The sequence below is a fragment of the Triturus cristatus genome, chromosome 6 (assembly GCF_964204655.1).
Source record: "Triturus cristatus chromosome 6, aTriCri1.1, whole genome shotgun sequence".
Taxonomy (NCBI): domain Eukaryota; kingdom Metazoa; phylum Chordata; class Amphibia; order Caudata; family Salamandridae; genus Triturus; species Triturus cristatus.
Genome location: NC_140589.1, coordinates 735,937,133 through 735,958,566, shown reverse-complemented (window position 1 = coordinate 735,958,566; position 21,434 = coordinate 735,937,133). Strand labels below are relative to the sequence as shown.

At 44.3% G+C, this 21,434-nt stretch overlaps 1 protein-coding gene across 2 annotated transcripts in view; it reads left to right on the top strand.

Annotated features, from left to right (window-relative positions):
- Positions 1-21,434, top strand: part of PKIB (cAMP-dependent protein kinase inhibitor beta) — a 521,954-nt gene that overhangs the window by 199,101 nt on the left and 301,419 nt on the right. For both annotated transcript variants that reach the window (XM_085611265.1, XM_085611267.1), the window contains exon 2: positions 10,111-10,232. The gene's annotated coding sequence lies outside the window, so the exon portion shown is untranslated. The remainder of the gene's footprint in view (positions 1-10,110; positions 10,233-21,434) is intronic.

The following is a 21,434-nucleotide window of genomic DNA, read 5'->3' as shown; positions in this document are numbered from 1 at the left end:
TGATACACCCACTCACCAACCCATACAGCCACTTACCCACCCACCCATACAGCCACTGACACACCCACTCGCTCATCAATACAGCCACTCACATAGCCACTAAGACACCTGCACAGCTACTCAGATACCCACTTATACACCCATACAACACCCATACAGTCACTCAGACACCCACTCACACACAGATACACACAGGCACAAAAAGACTCACATAAACTATGTTAAAAAAGGAATCACTCAATAGTAGTACACAAATTATACTAATTTAACTTTTATGGTACCTTAATATATGCGTTTAACAAACAAACACTTTTAGAAAACACTCAGAATCACTAGATGATGTCATCAAAGACGTCATTTGAGATGTCATCAGTGATGTCACTGACCATGTCATGAGTGGGAGCTCAGGTAACTATAACTGCTGAATTTCACTGGTTTTGTACGAGTGAAATCTGAGCCTAACTGTAATGTCCCTGTAACATTTGTTTTCTCAGTATATCTGTCTATCTGTCAATCTGTCTGTCTATCTGTCTATCTATCTATACACACACATATATGTGTGTGTGTATGTATATATATATATATATATATATATATATATATATATATATATATATATATATATATATATATTCACTTAAAAAACCATAGGTTTCACACATGTTATAGTTAGCTGGACATTTCACTCGTAAAAAACCAATGAAATTCCCCCGTTATAGTTACTGCAGGCAACTATAACTCACGCGACCGCAATCCTCTGCTGATGACGTCAGATATTACATCACTGTATTTAGACACTTATTTACCCATGTCTTCTTCCATTAATCTTTAGCTATACATATATTACAAATATTTATTTTTCAGAAAGACACATATGTCATCAGTGATGTAATATCTGACGTCAAATCACTTCATAAACACAACGGCTCTTTTTAGAGCCCCCTAATATCTAAACACTTAAATCTGAATTTTATTTCTTTTTTTATTTTTTTTTCTACCGTACGCGTACGGTAAGCTTACCGTACGCGTACTCCGCGATTTTTTTTAAAAATTAATAAATATTTTTTTCGTACTTTTGTGTCCTTCTTTGACCCCCTTTCAAATGTTAGGGGGTCTGTAACTCTCTACCTTGCCCCCTTTTCACGTTATCTCCCTTTTTTTTTCTGTGTGAAACATACGAAATGGCGGCCGACACTTCCTGATTTCGCCCGATTCGAATGTTTACAGTCATGTGACAACCAATCAGATTTGAGCTCGCGCACGGCACCGTACGCGTACGGTAAGCTTACGGTAAGCGCACGGAGCGCGCTTACAGATATATATATTGATTTAAATGCTATTTTCTCAGGAACTACTGAACAGATTTACACCAGACCTACAAAAGGCACTTCCTTGACCTTATGGCTACCTCTCTGCCAAATTACATTTAATTCTGTTCAGCCGTTCGGGCTGTAGCTGTGTCTAAAGGTCCTATGGAAAAATGCATGGGGAAAACGCGTTTTGGGACCCCCCTTTTTTCTCAGCCCCCGCTTGACGAATCACCCCGAGACTTTCAGGGTAGGAGCGGAGCGTAGCGCCCCATTAGTTTTGAAAATTTCGCGAGGATTCGTCAACCGGTGCCAAAGTTATTCAAAATAGAATTTTCAGATTTCCTATGGAAACACGGTCCTAACTATAACTATCTACTGGCAACCGCCAGTAGATAATATACATATATATATATAGGTATATATAGATATTATATATATATATATTTTCCACCTTGAGTGCCAAGTAAACTACTGACAGCAGGCCTGCCATTGCAGACTGTAGGAGCAGTGCAAACTGCTCAAACTCTACTTTGCCCTCACCATGTGTGGCAAAGTCAATGCGCTATTTTTAATTTATTTCAGTTACCCCTAAGGAAGGCCTCCTAAGCCCAGGATGCAGGGTGCACTATATTAAAGGTATGGACATGTAAGTGTAAGCTTATATTTCCCTATAGTGGCTCTTGCTATTAAAGGCTACTATAAGGGATAGGTGGTCCATAGTATAACACGGACTGGGAACCAGGCCAATCCGAGGTTGGCAGCTCCATTATGGTACCGCTGAAATATGTCATATTTGGTATCAATAAACATGCCTCCTCATCACTGACACGAATCTTGTGTCGAGGACAGTGTTCATGCACCCAGGTGGTTACCTTAGAGTTGCCCACCTGGTTTCCCCAACCTTTCCTTTGCTCTGGCTGCCGGCATGCAGCTGCTGCTCCCTGGCAGGAGCTGTGAACTCTTACAGGTGTCAGAAACAAAGGCCTGGGCAGGAAGGAAGTCACACTTCCCTCCCTGACAGGAGGGCTAGTGAAATGGCACATAATGCGGTGAGCTTCAAAGACTTTACTGCCCTTGATATGCAACAAAGGATGAAACAGCCTTCCCTCTTCCCCAGGCACATTTGCACCTGGGCAGGTGGGAAGATTGGGTGGGTATTCAGGAGGTGTACACCCCCAGAAGGCTATCCACACCTCTGGGGGTGGGGGTACCTGGTCTGTACAGCTAAGGAAGACTTCTGCTTTTTTTAAATGTGGTAGAATAAAGGGTTTTGGGTAGAAAAGGTAACCCGGACCCCAGGATGTGGTCACCACAGGGGCAGATTAGCCGCTGGGGCTAGTAGCCCCTTGGCCACTTGCACCTACACCCCTAAATCTAGGATTTAAGGGTTATCCCTGACACCATAACCTAAGTTTTGGTCTGATTCGCAACAAAGGAAGAAGAGGTGACCCATGTCTGCGACAAAAGGATCTGCACAAAGCAAAAGCGTGAGACTCTGCACCTGTGGGAACCTTTCTGGAACTGCATGACAGCAACTCGTCCTAGACCAAAGCTCAGTTCCCCAGACAGAGGGACCTCTTTGAGAGGCACTCCAGACTCCCCTGGACTATTGGCACTGGTCCGCTGCACACCACAGCTTAAAACAATGTACCAGAAGCAAAGAATAGCTGGCCATCAGGCCCTCCAAGGGAGCACCCAAAAGGATGGTCCATTGCATTGTGGTAAACATAGTCCGGACCTGCAGTAAGTTTCTGATAGCTACCTTTTTCCCTTGGACCTCAGGATGTTGATATAACCTTCTGCAGACCTTACCGCTGCCAAGGCTTGTTGGTCGAAAGTCCGGCAACCACCACCTTTACTCAACGCTGCACCTCAAGAGAACTAAGCAAAACCTTCATCTAAGGTCAGCAGTGACTTGGTTGTTGACTTTTTGCACCCGGTTCCCCACCAGCACCATGTATGCAGTAAAAACAGTTCTCCCGCGGCTCCCGCTTCAGCACCAAGGACAGCCAGGACAACTCTGCACACGGGCCTTTCGAGCCATGTACAATCTAACTGACTGCTTTGGCTTGGTCCTGGGACCTGCATCACCTTTACCCTCCTTGGGTTGCACACAACTCAACCTGCAAATGACATCTGTCACTAGGGCCTTTTTACCATTGCCCACAGTGATAAAGTTTTGCAGTTCTGTTTTGCATTGATTTAATATTTCTTCTAAAATACATAACTCCGGTTATGTTTATCTGATCTACTTTGCTTTGGTGTCTACATTTATATAAAAATCTGCTTTAATTTTATCAATTGTTGTCGGATTTTTTTAAAGTTGTGTCAATTAATTATCGTCCATGTTGGTACTCTGAAATGCTTAACACGTTCCTCTAGTAAACGTTCCTTTAGTGAAGCCTGACTGCTCTTTGCCACTCTACCAGGACTGAGCTGTGGATTTATTATTGTGAATCCAAGGATCATCTTTGGGGAATTTTGAGAGTATTGCATGGTGAAGCCTAACCAACATCACCACATAATACTCCCCCTTCCCACACACACATATGTGTGTGTGTGTGTGCGTGTGTGTGGTTGTGTGTGTGTGTGTGTGTGTGTGTGTGTGGCTGTGTGGGCATATGAAGGTGTGATTGCCTGGGTACGTTTTTGCAGTCATGCTATAAAGCATTGGTAAACGGTGGCTGTTTGGGTGGATTATAGTTGTTGAGTTGGTGTATGATAGGGTACGTGTATTATGGTTGTTGTAAATCTACTATTTTGTCTGTCTGAATGTATAAAGTTAGGTCTCTTGGAATATAATGGATGTGCATGGGTATAGGTTGGTGGCAAATTGTTTAGATCCACATACTTCATCTTGAATGAGCTGCTCACTAAGCTATCAGGAATCCTTCTCCGCATGCACGCCTTGCTTCATAGAAGCACTTTAAGCATATGAGTTCTTATAGAGGCGGTACAATAATTTGCTCACTCAAGATGAAGTATACAATGAAACCTTTGGATATTTGAAAATGTTAAAACAGATAATGATAATGTAATATTAGAAACAGAGCTGAATTTAAGGGCATATATGCAACCACACACTTTCCTATGGCACACTGGACTCAAGCTTTGAGCCCTGAAGAAGCAGTTGTAAACCACGAAACACCTGTTGGCCGCATGTATTCGTTTAGAACTGATCAGTAGCAACAAGCACGCCACTGCGTATTTTAATGGAGCTGAACGGTCAAAGAATTTCTTATCTCAATTTTCAAACAGAAAATGCACAAAGTGAATATGAGATAGGAATAATTTGGCTACAACATATGAATTCCAATTAAAATATGTTTATATTTAATCATTCTTTTGATATTTGTCGTCTGCAGTATCCCCTGTAGTGCACTAATGTTCTCCCCGTCCTCCTCTATGTGCCACTAGTCCACTGCAACCACTCTGTATCCCTGCTGCTCACACCAGATGGGGAATTTTATTAAATACCCGACCCTATCTTACAAACTTTTTAAATCCCTCCTGAAGTTCACGCACATGGGGAAAGATTTAAAAAAAAAGCAAGGCGAGTGGGGGAGGGTTTATATTAAATCCCCCAGAGGGACACCGCAGGTATTTAACCACCCGACCTTGATCCAGTGTGGAGGGTTATGCATTAAATTCTACCTGTGCTTTGCCACAGGTGGGCTATTATTGCCAGCCTTCTAATCCTGCCCAAGGCTGAGGGGGACTTAAAAAATTATAAGATTGGCTTGAGCTATCACCCAACTTTGTGCCCTTTTCATGCTTGAGGAACAGGTCAGGTGGGGGCATGCAGGTGACCTACTCATCTGTAGCCTGCAGAATGTAGCGCACCTCAGAGCAGTGGGCCTCCGGTTACGCAGGAGAAAGTGGCAGGTGATGTGTTCCTCCTTGGCCCTCCTCGTTTTTTAGCACATGCGCTGCTCTGCGAGGCATGCTGTATTCGAGTATAAACTTGAAGTCGCGCCCACTCTCCGCCCATATTTCTCATTGGCTTGTGTCTTTCCCTTCGTAAATGCTGGCTTCTGATTCATTAATAGGCTTGGTAGTCCCTCCTTAGCACCCCCTTGTCTTCATTTGTAACCTCCCCTGAGGACTGGCCCTTTTACTTCTGTTGTTACACGATATGTTTTTTTTTGTCTGTTATCACTATTTTCTTTAATAAGTTTCTGGTACTGCAGGCACGACGTGCTTTCCTGCAACATTAAGCGGCCGTGCACACTTTGACTTTCAAAGCAGCCCGGGAAAATCGTGGCTTTTTCTTTGCAATGAAATAGGTCTCATATTTTGAGCTATTGGCATTATAAATGACAATAGCTTAAACTCTCACAAATGTAAGATCTATTGCATTGCAAATATTTGTTTGTTAAAGCGCCCCATATGGCGCTTTCACTTTAATGTCAGCCTCACTCCTGTCTTTAGACATGCCGCGTCTAAAGAAAGGTGCGCAGAACCTATTAAAGATAAACTGCGGCATCGGGCACTTTTACAAAAAAAAAACATTTGTCAACTTGACAAACAGATGCTTTTTATTTTAAAAGCGCCAGATGCGGTGCTTTCACTTTAATGGCGGCGGTGCCCCTTTCTGTAGATGCGGCTCATCTAAAGAAAGGGATGTGGCCGACATTAACGTGAAAGTGCGGCTTGGGGCGCTTTCTGAAAATTGCAAACAAGCAAGCTTTTGCAAGAGTTTAAGCTATTGGCATTGTCATTTACAATGCCAATAGCTCAAACTCTCGTAAATGCGAGACCTATTGCATTGCAAATGCTTGTTCGTAATGTCTTGCTTACCCTTGGGCAAGACAAAAGGGTGAGGCAAATTTCCCAGCTCACACTTGAGCAAGGTGGGAGGGTTGGAAATACAGTCCCGCACTAAAGCAGTGACAGACAGATGAGGGGCCTTTCCCCTTGAGCTAGATGAGCGTGGTGGTAGCAGGGTTCCTTCCTGCCCTTAGTCAGTGTTTTGGGGTGAGGGGCAATTTTTTTGCCTTTGCTCTGGATCAAGGTTTACTCTTCCCACACTTCAGCAGTGCAGGAGAGTGGTGATAAGACACACACTAAGGCACCTGATTTAATTTTGCATTGCCCTCGTGCCTGTGAGCAAGGCGAGAGGGCATGGCCACCATCCTACTCCCCGGTCTTACGGCAAGGCCAGGGATGGAGTTAATTTGCTCCCTTTGCAACTGAGCAAGGCGTGAATGGGAAGTGGGTAATGTGCCCTCCAGGTCCTGACCTGCCTATGGGGATTGTAAGCAGAATATATGACGTTACAACGCAAACAATTACAACGCATTCTTTTACATCGCAGTTTTTACAACGCAACTACCATTACATCGCATGATTTTACAACACATACCATTACAATGCATTTTTTTAAACTACCATTACAACTCATTCCATTACAACGCATACCATTACACCGCATAATACTTCTTTCTGCAACAGTAGGGTAAGTGTTGGATAGCGTAGGGGTAAAAATGACTATTCCCACTCCAGTGAGTGCAACAGTAGGGAAAGTGTTGGATAGCGTAGGGGTAAAAATGACTATTCCCACTCCAGTGAGTGCAACAGTAGGGAAAGAGTTGGATAGCGTAGGGGTAAAAATGACTATTCCCACTCCAGTGAGTGCAACAGTAGGGAAAGAGTTGGATAGCAAAGGGGTAAACATTACTATTCCCACTCCAGTGAGTGCAAAAGTAGGGAAAGTATAGCATAGGGGTAAAAATTACTATTCCCAACTACCCCAAAACCCATACCCACTCTAAAACGTAAAATTCTCCATTACTAACCTTACAATGCATTGTGATGGCATGCGTTGTGATGGCATGCGTTGTAATGGCATGTGTTGTAATGGCATGCGTTGTAATGACGTGCTGTAATGGCATGCAATGTAAAGGCACCTGCTTTGAAAAAGTTGAGTTGTAAAGGCATTGAGATGCAATGCCTGCGTTGTAAAGGACGTTTCCCTTGTAAGCATAGTCCTTCTTTTTGTCACCTCCTCGCCAGTCAAACAGGACGGGGGGAGCGAATGATGAGTAGGTGGCTTTACCTACCCAGTTATGAATATGTCAGCATTGTTTTTTCTGCCTTTTTTTTCCCAGTTTTCATGTTTTCCTCCCATTGTTTGCAAACATTATGAGGAAAGCACTCTTGAAGGTCTAGTGTACCTGCTCAGAATTTTGGGCATGCACACTATTTGTGATCACTGAGCCCGCAGACAATTGTAAAAATATTCATACGCTGACATAGGGACTAAACAGTCATATTTTTCTTTGTCTCCAAAGCAGCTGCTTGGATTTTCACCAAACCAAGAAAGGTCAGCAAGTGACTGAAATACTACCTTGATATAAGATTTGGTGGCCATGCCTTTAGAGGTTTCAAGGTTATGCAAGGAGACATTTCTCCTATGGAAAATTCCTTTTTGAGGAGTAATAAATGATTTTGGGACCACCTTAGCCCTCTTGAACCACTTCACCGATGTCTGCCAAATTTGTCACACTGTAAGATACCCTCCTAAGAATGTTGTTCACCAAGTGTGGTGCATGTCAGTCTTTGGGGCAAAGCATTTTCATAAAGTAAGCCATCAGCCTTAACCAGATAAGCGCAACTGTTCCTTTGCACATATATGTCAATGCCGTTTGTTACCATTGTTGAGAGTGCGGCATGCTGTTTAGTACCACGGTTGCGAGGGCGTGATTCAAGCGAGGGGAAACCCCGAGTGGGTCATAATGCCCCTCCCTTCCCTCAGCAAGTTTAATAAATAGCATATTACACTCAGTGGATCTGCATGTATGGTTTATGTCATGCTTGTGTTTTTTAATGTGCAGTAGTTATAAATAAATGTGTTTTAATGATAACCAGAACAGCTAGCAAGGCCATAACAAAGTAATTACACTATTTGTTGCGAAATCGTTGGCTTGTGGTAACTATGCTTTGTGAGAAAAACATTTTCACTTAAAGGGGTGGGAACCTTGACGGAGTTGGAAAAAATGAATGAAAAAGTCTGTTTAATTTGGACTAGTGAACATCATGGTGGTTCGGCCACTGAGACTTGAGGTCAGAAATTCGCTGCTTCCCTTTCTCTCTATCCAGCGTCCCTTTCGTTTATTTCCAGAGTAGGCAGTTAAATCAAAATGTATGTTTAGTGCTCTTCATTTTAAATGGATTGGTAACCAATCAGAACAACATATTAAGGCAGACCTGACATCTTATAAATGTATTTCACCGTATGAAGAGGGGGAGGCGTGTGGGAGAGGGCGGGGCCTCATGCAAAGAGCTACCTAAGGCGCATGCTGCCCCTCACCAAGCCGCCGCCTCTCCCACTGCCTCTAAAAACAACAAAAAACAAAGGCTCACTGATGATGCTGCTGCCAATGTTTGCGCTGTTTTCACACCACTTAATGGACACCGGCTGCTCAGAGCTTCCAAAGATGAGCTGGAAAGCCACTTTGTGTAGTGGTTTCCAGCATGTTTTCTCTGCCACCATGTGATTTTGGCTCCTCACTGGGTGACCGTATGAAGGTACCTGAAATTGTGTGACACAGGATGGCCCTGTTTGAGGTGGCAGGTCTTTTAGTGTCTGGTTCTGATGGTGGCTGCAGAAAGAAGCCTTTTGACAGCTTTAGCAATGGAGACAGATCCACCATGCTGTCTTCTTCCTTTAGCTCCTTTAGTGTAATCCTGAAACGCCATATTGTGTGTGTAAATAAACACTGCACTAAGTGCAAAGTTAAAATTGTGATCACAACGGCCGCTCCTCAGTTATTGCTGAGGAGCGTTGCTCCCCACCAGCACAGGTGTAAAACTTGTAAAATAAAATGATAATAACACAGGTTTATTATCATTTTACTGGACTCCAAGTCTAGGGGGCGGGGCCATCGTCATGACGGCACAAGAGGAGTGGTGGGCACTGCTGCTCAGGGCACATGTGGGTTTGGGTGGCCGTCTTACGATGGCCAAACCACCATGCGCACTGAGATGACTCCAACCCGAGCTGCGCTGCTGGGTTGAAGACCGCAGACATAGGCTACCAGTCCCCGTGAGAGTGCAAATCCAGGGCTCTCAGGCCAATCCCGGCGCTTCTCTTATGCTACCAGCAGCATGAGTGCAATGTCTGGATTGGCCATAGGGGTGTCTGGGAGCCTGTACTGCAGAGGAGCAGAAGAGTGGCGATGTAGCGGCCTGCAGGTACGTTTTTTTTCCGTGTGCTTGTTGGTGTCGCCCATACCCCCCTGCCCGTGCTACCCTGCCCTGACACTTTTCCCTGACAACAGCCGCTCCTGTGTTATCACCGTGCCATGCAGAGCATATCATATCATCACTCTGTTTATTTTTTCTTAAACTTTTGTTTTCCCAGCTCCTTCTATAAAGGGAATAGGAAGGCTGTTTGACAATGCTCAACATGCTTATCCACTAATGTATTTATATTTACATTTTTATAAAATTTACTTAACTTGAAGGTATCAGTGTGCTGTATGAAAAAACAATGGGAAATATCAAGCATCACTTACAGTGAACTAACAGTGTACATGGAAAAACAATTGTGTGTGTGTGCATTTGTGAGTGTGGGTGCGCGCGTGTGTGCGCAGTTGCAGGTCTACGGTTGCATGGAGTCACCTATGCCAGGCGTGGTGGGTAAGGTATTCTGCTCCTTCCTTAATACATTGCTTAGAGAACTGTATTTGTTAGTCTCGATTTAACATCGCCCAACATCAGTGTATGTCACAATTCATGCGCAAACAGCTGTTTATCTTTTTACAAAAATGTGTGGTTTCTTATTTTTTGTGTCTAGGTGTGTTTTTTGCCTACTGATTCTTGAGGATCTTTACTGAAAATCATACGGACCGCAGTTGGGAAGCTCCAGGGGACACCACTACCAGCCAAAAAAGAGCTTGAAGTCAACTGCTGCCCCAGGTAAAATGATTTTGAGGGCACAATGCCCCAACTCCTGTCGCGGACACCTTTGTTTCTGCTATCACTAACATTCTCCTAACCCCTAAAACCCTGTTACCAAATACTTGACTCTTTATCTTTTTAGTAGCACCACTAAACATGTGTAAGAAAAGATTGTCTAAGGCTAATAATACACATTCATGAGGGGAGTTTACAGTATTACAAGTTGCTTCCTATCAACAAAAATGATACCCTTGGCCCCCACTAGAATGTTTGTATGTATGCATTGCCCCATTAGGAATAAAGGTAAGGAAAAAGCAGAGCGAATGAAAAACGATAACAATGAGTAGGTGTTAACTGGGTGAAGAAAACTGATGCATTGTTTGTTTTCTACTGAAACCTGAATAAAAATTGAGAAAAGACAGATATTGCTTCACAGTCTATGAACCAGAACAGATCCTTGGGCATGAAAACAAGACATAGACAACAGATGAAAAAGCTGAGTAAAGAACGCTATAGAATGATAAAGAGTGATTGTGTTCTAAAGGAATTTACTGCATTGGGCCTGCAAAGTCTGGTAGGCCATGTAAAAAACTTTTGATTGAATTTGCTTATGCACGCTTAAAACTACATTTAATCTATGTGTCTGCTTTCTGTGAGAGAAATGGCTTTGAAGAAATGTGTTAATGTACCTGCCACTCATTTACATGTCAATTGTCTAACTTATATCGGAATCAATTAGGTGACACATAAACAGCATATTGGCTTAGGCAAGAGGGTCCAATAAGGCTCCAGCAAACCCTGATATTTTGGCTAGCCGATCTGATAAAACTCTCCCTAACTATATCTCACATTTATCTCAGGGTAGCAAAGATACCTACTCCAAGGAATGCTTTGTATGGCTGTACAAAGAAAACACAAGGAGTTGATGGATGAGCGCTGAAACTTTTCAAACACTCACCCCCAGTCACAGATCTGGGTTGAATCCATCATCGTTCTTTAGCTCACTTCACCACCTCAATTCAGACTCAGCTATATGCAAATCAGTCTTGACCCTGTGCCCCATGGGAACAGTCCAGCCCGAACTTCCAAGCCAAGTCTTCCCTGAACCGGAAACAAGCATCCTGGGATTGGTTTCGGGGTAACACCCCTCTTCAGCTGGGCTAGCTTGAATCCAGTGGCAAAGTGAGCTAGGGACCCACGCCTTGGCATACCCTGCCAACTTAGGGCGAATAAAGCAAACACAAGGAGATGATGGACGGAGCGCTGAAACTTTTCAGATTCTCACCCCCAGTCACAGATCTGGGTTGAATCCATCATCGTCCTTTAGCTCACTTCGCCACCTCAGTTCGTACCCAGCTGTATGCAAATCAGTCTTGACCCTGTGCCCCATAGGAACAGTCCAGCCCGAACTGCCAAGCCAGGTCTTCCCTGAACCGGAAACAAGAATCCTGGGACCGGTTTCAGGGTAACACCCCTCTTCAGCCAGGACCTGGCCTGGCAGTTCGGTCTGGACTGTTCCCATTGGGCACAGGGTCAGGACTGATTTGCATATGGCTGGGTTCAAACTGGAATGGCATGGTGAGCAAAAAAACGATGGATTTAGGCCCAGATATCTGTACTGGGGTGAATGTATGACATTGTTCTGCATTCTGTCCATCAATTCTTCTTGTTGCATTTGTCACCCCGAGTGGGGAGGGTATGCCCAGACATGGGTCCTGTGCTCTCCATGCCACTGGAGTCAAGCTATCCTGGCTGATGTGGGGTGAAACCCCGAAGCTGGCCCTAGGATGCTTGTCTCCAGTTCAGGGAGGAACTGGCCTGGCAGTTCGGGCTGGACTGTTCCGATTGGGCACAGGGTTAAGATTTGCATATGGCTGGGTTCAAACTTAAATGGCATGGTGAGCAAAAAAAACGAAGGATTTAGGCCCAGATCTCTGTACTGGGGTGATTGTATGACATTGTTCTGCATTCTGTCCATCAATTCTTTTTTTTGCATTTGTCACTCCGAGTGGGACTGGGACGGGTATGCCCAGATGTGGCTCCCGTTCTCTCCATGCCACTGGAGTCAAGCTATCCTGGCTGATGAGGGGTGAAACACCAAAACCGGTCCTAGGATGCTTGTTTCCAGTTCAGGGAAGACCTGGCCTGGCAGTTTGGGCTGGACTGTTCCCATTGGGCACAGTGTCAAGACTGATTTGCATATGGCTGGGTTCAAACTGGAATGGCATGGTGAGCAAAAAAACGATGGATTTAGGCCTGGGGTGAATATATGACATTGTTCTGCATTCTGTCCATCAATTTGTATTTTTGCATTTGTATGGCTGTAAACATAATTATTTCACACTCTAACAGGAAATACTGTAACAATGACATGTTCCAATGGCATTACAGCAAATGCCTTCTCTTTAAGAGCTTTCGTAAAGTAAAAAGGTTGCCAGTCTCTACTGCAGAGAAATGGAGATCTCCAGGGCCAATAATTCTACAGAGCTCATCATCTGTGGGCTGCAGAATTGGTCCACTGGAAGAGAATGAGTCAACATTATACATGCCCAGCTCATGCCTACTTTGGTGAACATGATAGCAGGTTAATTGAGGGTGTACATTAAAACCCCTACATTAGAGCATTTTTTAATTCTCAGGTTGCATCTTTCAACTATTCTCTCATGCATTATAGTGTTTTGCTGAATACATTTGGAAGAAAATTTAGATTACAAAATATACTGCAAATGTTACCAGTCCTGAGAATTTCTTTGCAAATTCAGCCTAGGCGTCATTACAAGTGGGCTATAAAATGACCAGGTATTACTGATAGAAACTCTAGGAAAGAGAGTTGGTGAGTACCTTGAGATCCTGAGTTATGACCTGAGTGTACACTTAGAACTGAGGAATTACCAAGGGACTCAGGATATTGCACCTGATTTTCCCGGGCAGAGTGAACATTCTAGGTCGGTACCCCTTTTGAAGTTTTGCTGCTGACAAGATTGAATAAACCTAGAGAAACATTCTTAATCTGACAATGCACCTCTCCCCTCTTTTTAGGACATTTTAACCAGCCTCAGATGTTCGCTGATTGTTTGGTAACTAATTGAAAACGAACAAAAGATATATATATATATATATATATATATATATATATATATATTTTTTTTTTTTCCCCACCAAATAACGTGGCACTCAGGGATTCTGATTATTGCTTATTTATTTTGAAAGTAGCACTCAGACCAACGCGTTTCAGCCTTCCTGGCTTTGTTCACGGTCAGTGATCCCTCTTCAGTTTCTACTATTTATCCCATATCTGCCATAATGTGGCATTGTGGGAATCGTAGTTCATCTCGCAAAGTGCAATAATTACATATTTACAAGAGGATATTTACAGGCAACTTGTTATTATATACATAACAGTTATAGACATTTAGCCGTAGTAACCGGGTATAGTACCCCAATATTACAAACTTTAATGGTTTACACATACGGTCTATATATATATATATATATATATATATATACGCTGTCTTGTGGAAAGGGAATGGATTCCCGAAACGCATCTGGCTTGGCTGGAATATGACATTTTTAACGGTCACTAGACGGACTCACTTGAGAACATTTTTTTCGGCACTACCCGAACCATAAGGCCATGGGAATGGCCCCACCCACTGGGGCAGGTTTCTGGGACATAAAACGTGTGCGAAAACACTGTCTGGTGTTAGCAGGATAATGCCAATGAGGAAGGGAATGGATTCCCGAAACGCGTCTGGCTTGGCTGGAATATGATTAGATGACTGTTTCTCTGCTGGTGCCTGCTGTAGCTGCTATCAATAAAGAAATGAAACAATTCACTTACCTGTTGGACTCTTCCATCGGGTCTACCTGTTTTGTTGAATATTTAGCGGCTGAGCCCAGTGGCGGGAGAGGCCCTAGGTGAGTGTGCGTGCCCGTGATTGCGCCAGAGCAGCGTTATCTGTACAACTGGAGGTAGTGTTCATGATGACACCTTAGACTCACAGCAGGCATTCGAGCAGGACTTTTCATCGACCCACTGGGGTATATATACAGTGACATTTTTAACTGCTCACTAGACGGACTCACATGAGAATTTGTTTTCGGCACTACCAGAACCATAAGGCCATGGGAATGGCCCCGCCCACTGGGGCAGGTTTTTGGGACACAACACGTGTGCGAAACGCTGTCTGGTGTTAGCAGGATAATTCCAATGAGGAAGGGAATGGATTCCCGAAACGCGTCTGGCTTGGCTGGAATATAATTAGATGACTGTTTCTCTGCTGGTGCCTGCTGTAGCTGCTATCAATAAAGAAATGAAACAATTCACCTACCTGTTGGACTCTTCCATCGGAGCTACCTGTTTTGTTGGATATATATATAATATATGTATATCTATATATTTATCTATATATATATTTATAGTTTTGTTTTTTAAATACACCCTGTCGATTCAAGTGCATATGCCATGGGTATTTGCTTGGCTGTCCTTGACTGATTTTCAGCCGTTCGGTGCGGGTTAGAGGGACCTCATGCTGTCCTGTTTCTCGTCATTTGACATTTTAAAAACATGGAGGATGCCAGTGTCACTGGGGAAGAGATAGAGTAACTCCTGTTTCCCCCCACACCGGGATTAGCACGAGAATTCGCCTCAAGCGCTTTTCATGTAGCCGAGCGGTCATTCTGGGAAGAGTAACACTTTAAATGCCGGTTTAGCTCCTATTCCTACTTCCTGCTTGTTAAATGGCGGTGGAATGCACATTATTTCATGCCTCGTGCACGGATGCGCAGTAATTTTCTTCAGTCAGCAAGAGCAGCAGACTGAGCTTCAGAGAGGCATTTCAGTCTGGCTACGGGGACTTAGGGCCAATGAACTGTAATAACCCGACGGGGAGCAGGCAGCCAATGTAGGGAAGTGAAAGGAAAACAGGGAAGCAGGTGAACGAGCACAGAGGTCAAAGGTCAACATTTCCATGACCATTTTAGGCACATCGGTGAGATCGGAGTTTAAGAGGAACTATGTATGCCCTTGTGTTTTTTTTTTATTCAGAAAGGAATCTCGTGTTTGTAGTCACTGTATAAATGCTCTGGTAACAAACACTCCGGGCTCTTTGGTGGCCTCACATACACACTGAATGCTAACGAGTTCTGCTTGAACCCTAGACAATTGACTAGATTGTTGTGTCTACTCCTGGCGCCCAAAGGAGCTCTGGCAGGCGTCGCTCAATTCCTCGCCACATCTAGACCCACTCTCTGTAACAACCACATCGTAGGCAGTTTTGTTGTTTGTTATGCTTAAAGTTTGTTGTGATATTTTTGAGGTTGGATATCATGTTTCAGAACCAGCTGCTATGTGAAAGCCTTATGAGGCAAAAATGGTTTATATGGCAAGTCATGCCTTTTGCCTGGTTATTCTAGGTATAGATCATGTTTTTAGGTCTCGCCTGACCCAGCGCATGCGCTGGTCTGGCGAGACTTATTGTGAGGGCTCCAAAAAGTGCTACCAGGCCAGCCTAGAGCTACAGTGCATGTGCGCGGGCGCGCGCGCCACGTTTTTCCGCAATTACATTCACTTTCGGCCGCACGGCCGCTTTGATGTTTGATCGTGATCACTTTCACTTTCGCGGGCCGCAGGGCCGCTTTGCATAGCCATTAGGTCTCGCTTTAGGGACCTTATAAGTATTTAGTTACGCAACTGTTGCATGGCTAAACACTTATAAGGTCCCAAAGGCGAGACCTATTGGCTATGCCAATGCTTGTTATGCCTGATAAGAGACCTGATTCGATCCAATGGGTGTAGCCAGTTCATTATGAGTTCGCTGATTGGATAGCATGACCATAGGGAATGTGACAATGTGTTATCGAATTTTAAACTCTTATAGGATTTTTATGGAATGTGTGTAAAATGGATTCAAATATAATGTTCTTTTAACTGTTTATTGATGTTGTTTATCACGGATTTCCACAAGCAAGACATGCTGTAGTTTGTTCACAGTTTCAGTGAGCAAATGTCCTACTCACAGAAACTACTGACAGAAAATGCCTTGTGGCTCAGGCCTGGATTTTCAGTGTAACTTACATTTAATAATTAATACAGGAGCAAGGCACACCTACTCTTAGAAGAAGATCAGTACCTAAGTGTTTTATGAAGATGTGTTGTGTAGGGTGAGTTTAAGGTCAGTGCTATATTTATGGGGCCTGATAAGAAGGCTAGTGTTTAGCTATGTGAACATTTTTAACCGTGTTTGTGTGACAGAGTTTAACTATCATTTCAGGGGTGGCTGCTACCTACCGAGAGTGGTGGGGCTGGCAAATGCGTCGTGGGGGCATACACGTGGCACAAAATTACATTAAATTGCTGACATTCATTACATTTCCATTTTGAATTTAAAACTTTATCTTTAAAACAGTAATGTAATGCATGTCGGCGATTTAATGCATATTACAAATAAAATGCACATTTAAAAAAAAAATTGTAACTTACCTTAGCTTCACGTCTTTGCTCTAGCACGTCCTTGCTCTGGAGTCCTTTTCCCCTGCGAGCGAGCCCCAGCCATCTCCCTTATCCAATCCTGGTGCTGCTCTCATGCTATAGACCAGCATGAGAAAAGCGGCAGGATTGGATAGAGCGGGCTCTCTCTGAGCCCTTAAGAGCACTGGAGGCCTCTGCTTGCTCTCAACCTAGCTGTCTAGGACAGCTGGGTAGAGAGGTTTAAAATGTGCATGTCTGGTTGGCCGTCGCAAGATGGCCGGCCAAATAGACATGTGCATTTTAACATGACCCAGTCAGCCCACCACTCCTCCGTGCTGCTGCCACTCAGCACGGGATTTTGTTACTGAAAAATAAAATGGTAATAAATTAACTTTATCATTTTATTTTTCAATTTTGTGGCGGGGGGGGCGCATTTTTAACCAGTGGGGTGATGCTACTCAGCTCAAACAGATGAGCCGCCCCTGTATCATTTGCTTCATTCATGCTGACATTTTTCAGAAGAAGTGCCTGAATGTGACACAGAAGCGTACTGCATATTTACACTCGAGCCAAGAAACTGCCAAAAGCTGTTTTAGTTTTTCTAACTCCTGAGGGCCATTTCCCATGCGCTCAGCTAGAGCATCTGGTTGTATTCATTATGAGAATTATACCAAGTAACCAATACTAAAAACCCGTGTGTGTAGTAAACACATTTGTATCTGGCTGTACTTGACAAGCTTGCCTCCCCGTATGTTTTTCAGGGGAACCCCTGGTTGGTTGATTCTGTGATCAGTGGCGGCTGGCACAGGTAAATGCAGGGGCAGTGGGGCGATGGTACGGGCAGGGGCAGGGCAGGAGTGGGGTAAGCCGACAGACGACAGAATAGGTATAATTAAATAATACCTATTCCGTTGTATGTCGGCTTCCCAAGAACCGCCCTACCGTGCTTACCTGTGCCGACCCCCGCTGTCTCTGATTCACAGACTATACATTTTGTTTCTGTCAATAAACACTTTTAGCCTTAACCTGCACTTAAAGTGAATATTTCTTTGACAGCTGTGTCACAGGTTAAACAGATTGCTCACCTTTACTCGGTCTTAGAGCACATTGTCAGATGTCGGATGTTAAATAACTGTTTGTTACACCACAATACTGACTACTAAAAAAATTATGTGCATAAATATAAATTATCACTCTCGCGGCATGGTAATTGCATGTAGTGAAGTGTAGCTTTACAATTCTAATTCCACATCTCGTACCTTGACGATATAGTACATCAATAATGTGGAATCCCGAGTTGTTTTCAAGGTGTGCTGAGTGAGGGTCTTAGTTGTCAGCTTGCTAGATATTCAGGTATTCCCTGGAACTTCTTTTGGCTTTCTGCTGGAGTTATTGATGGCAAAAGACCCACAATTGATGGACGGAATGCAGAACAAATCAAAACATTAACCCCCAGTCAAGAGATCTGGGTTAAATCCATCATTCTTTTGCTCATCATGCCACCCCAGTTTAGACCTGGCCATATGCAAATCAGTCTTGACCCTGTGCCTCATGGGAACAGTCCAGCCTGAACTGCCAAGCCAGGTCCCCCCTGAACCGGAAACAAGCATTATAGGACTGGTTTCGGGGTTTCACCCCTCTTCAGTCAGGATAGCTTGTTTCCAGTGGCACAGTGAGCCCAGGACCCACGTCTGGGCATACCTGGCGCACTTAGGGTAAGAAAGCAAAAGACACACAGTTGATGGACGGAATGCAGAAGAAATCAAAACATTCACCCCCAGCAAGAGATCTGGGTTAAATCCATCATTCTTTTGCTCACCATGCCACCCCAGTTTAGACCTGGCCATATGCAAATCAGTCTTGACCCTGTGCCTCATTTTTTTTTTTTTTAGATTTGTTTTTATTAATTTTCAACCAACAATAACATATGCAGCATCAGTACCAAAACATTTTGTTCGACATGTTATAATTCACGCTGCCTCCCCCAAAACCCCCCACCCCCCTCCCCCCTTTCCCTACCACCAATGCGCCTTCGAGGTATGTACAGTGTAATCAATTACATGTTTCCAGGAACAGTACAATAACGTCATTAAGCAGTATCAGTACAGTACTGGAGGCATTGAGGTCATACACAATAACTTCTGCTATTTGCCTTTGGGTAGTTGGTCAACCTACTCAAATGTGGTAGTTGGGGCCCCCTGTCCCTCTTCGAGTGAACCCCCTCTGAGTCTGTGTCCGGAGTCTGGAGTGCTGCAACTAGGGCCTCCCATGCCCTTGCTGTCTCATGTGCTTTATCGTTATTCATGCGTAAGGCTTGATGCAATCTAAGTATGGCCTCACTCCGCGCCCATTTAAGTAATTCTGCCCGCCATCTCCCCACCCTAGGTCCCCTTCGTGACTTCCAATGCATAGTGAGCTCCCGTTTGGCCAATACAAGGCCCAAGTCTAGGAATTTGCTAGTCACTTTCGTTTTGGCAGTATGTGGGAACCAATGCAGTAGGCAAGTACCCGGCTCTAATTCTAATGTCCGATCAGTAATATTGCTCAAGAGGTCCAACACCTCCTCCCAACAGGTTCCCAAGCTGGTGCACCCCTACATCATATGCAGGAAGTCCGCTCCCTCTGGAGCACATCGCGGGCACTGAGCCGCCGCCGCCTCGAAATACTGATTAAGCTTCGCAGGTGTTAGGTACGCTCTATGCAAAACATAGAAATGTATCAATTGAAACTGAGCATTTCCTGTGCTCTTCCAGGCCCTCCTAATCAGTTGAGCCCACGTCTTCTCGGGGATTGACCCTGTGCCTCATGGGAACAGTCCAGCCCGAACTGCCAATCCAGGTCCTCCTTGGACCGGAAACAAGCATCCTATGACCGGTTTCGGGGTTTCACCCCTCTTCAGCCAGGATAGCTTGATTCCAGTGGCACAGTGAGCCCAGGACCTATGCCTGGGCATACCTGGCGCACTTAGGGCGAGAAAGCAAAAGACACACAATTGATGGACGGAATGCAGAACAAATCAAAACATTCACCTCCAGTCAAGAGATCTGGGTTAAATCCATCATTCTTTTGCTCACCATGCCACCCCAGTTTAGACCTGGCCATATGCAAATCAGTCTTGACCCTGTGCCTCATGGGAACAGTCCAGCCCGAACTGCCAAGCGAGGTCCTCCTTGGACCGGAAACAAGCATCCTAGGACCGGTTTCGGGGTTTCACCCCTCTTCAGCCAGGATAGCTTGATTCCAGTGGCACAGTGAGCCCATGACCCACGTCTGGGCATACCTGGCGCACTTAGAGCAAGAAAGCAAAAGACACACAATTGATGGACGGAATGCAGAACAAATCAAATCATTCACCCCCAGTCAAGAGATCTGGGTTAAATCCATCATTCTTTTATTGACAGACCTTTATCTTTTGTGTGTAACTACTAGAGGGGCTTCGGTCTTCTGGAAATTTTCCCATTTTATCTAGAATGACTTTTGAACTGTTACGCATGGACGCACTAGGTTTTCAATACGTGCACAACGTCTTGCGTACATCTCAATTTAAGGAGTTTTTCACTTTTATCACACCTGTTGTCTGGCATTGTTTTTCCCTGCAAACCAACAGTTTATCCTCATGAGTGCCAGTTTAAACTGAAAACTGTTCTGCCATTTTCTTGTGAGTTAACTTTACAGCCCTTTACAGTGTGACTAAAACTAGTGGCAATTTTTTTAAACAATCTAAAAGAGGTGCGAGAGTCCTGATTGCAAAGGAAAACCTGCATGCACAAAATCTTACCAATTACAGGTAGTAACAAACAGTAATTGTTTGTTGGGAAGGAAAAGTCCTTCGCTTGGTAATGGACGTGCACCTCTGCCCTCAGTGTTCCAACTGTAATGATATCTGGATCTCTGATTATTTTTTGTCGTAGGGAAACACGGAACATGAGTGTACACCATGACATAGGCCTGATTATGGTCTTGTTGGACCAGGTGGGGCGCCCAAAGCACTACACTCATCTTGGTGGCAGGAGCGCAGTAGTGGCAGCAAACCATGTAGTTATCAGTAAGAGTGAACAGGTCCTTTTGAACCTGTGTCACTGGAGTGAGGCCTACAGGCTCATTTGTTTAAATTTACACTGCTGTGTGCTTAACTCGCCCTTGGTCCGCATTGGTTTGGTGTGTAGTGCTGTGCAGCGCATGAGTGGTGTCTCTGCACTGGGTGACTGTGTGCCTGGGAAGGGTATAATACAGGGATTATGCAGTAATATGCAGTGTGTGCATGCTTAGTGCCTGTCCTGGATGTATATCTGCCTATGAATGGTATAATACATGAAAGCTCTAGTGCTATGCAGTGTGTGGCATGTGCTGAATGTGTTTGTGCACCTTTGAGTGGTACAGTGCTGTGCAGTGCATGCATATTAAATGCATGTCCTAGATATGTAGTATGCAGTGCCTATGAGTGGTACAGTGCAGGAAGGATAAAGTACTGTGCAGTGTGTGTGCTGTATACATGTATTGCGTGTATGGTGACAGTGAATGGTACAATACATGGCAGACTCTGGATTCCATTTTGGGAGACCAAGGCCTGCTTGATGAAACATTGGGAGAGGAGGTAGAAGCATCCTGCCAGACATATTTGTGTATTTCTGCGTTCCTGTAAACTGGTTGGGACATACTCTGGAGAGGGAAGAGCCAGGCTTCCTTCGTACACGTCAAAGTGTGCCATTTGATTCAGTGAAAGGTCAAAAGGAAGGGCACATCTCAGAAAG